Source organism: Octopus bimaculoides, chromosome 3 (assembly GCF_001194135.2).
Source record: "Octopus bimaculoides isolate UCB-OBI-ISO-001 chromosome 3, ASM119413v2, whole genome shotgun sequence".
Classification (NCBI taxonomy): Eukaryota; Metazoa; Mollusca; class Cephalopoda; order Octopoda; family Octopodidae; genus Octopus; species Octopus bimaculoides.
In genome coordinates, this window is record NC_068983.1 from 134,195,525 (window position 1) to 134,195,987 (window position 463).

Here is a 463-nt window from a genome sequence, read left to right on the forward strand (position 1 = left end):
TGTGGTGCATAAATTGTCAAGTAAATGAGACGCATCTTTGCCTCCACTGATTCACTTGCAAAGTGTTGAGTAAAATTATTTCGTTGCAGACCTCCTTTGGGTCTTTTTATTATCACTGCGACACACATAGTCCCCAGTTGGTAACATTGATTTCAAGGCCCTCCTAGATGAGAGACTGGCATTCCACTTAATGTCTATGTTCCATGCTGGCATGGATTGGAGAGTTATTAATGTAGAAATATGGTATCGTAGCTACTAACAGTTGAGGGTTGCGTAGTCTAGACGGCGGTTTTAGATTTCATTATTCTCTTTAACCCGGGCAAAGCCGGGTATTTCTGCTAGTAATGAATAAATCAATCAATCAACCTACCTACCTACCTACCTACCTACCTACGTAGTACCTACCTAGCAATCTCTTTCTTTCGTTCTTTCTTTCTTTCTTTATGTATAAATATATATATAT

General features: G+C 38.9%; 1 protein-coding gene across 4 annotated transcripts in view; it reads left to right on the plus strand.

Moving 5' to 3' along the window:
• The window catches only part of LOC106870921 (putative uncharacterized protein DDB_G0277255), a 367,662-nt gene that overhangs the window by 260,397 nt on the left and 106,802 nt on the right, over positions 1-463 (plus strand). The window lies entirely within an intron of this gene.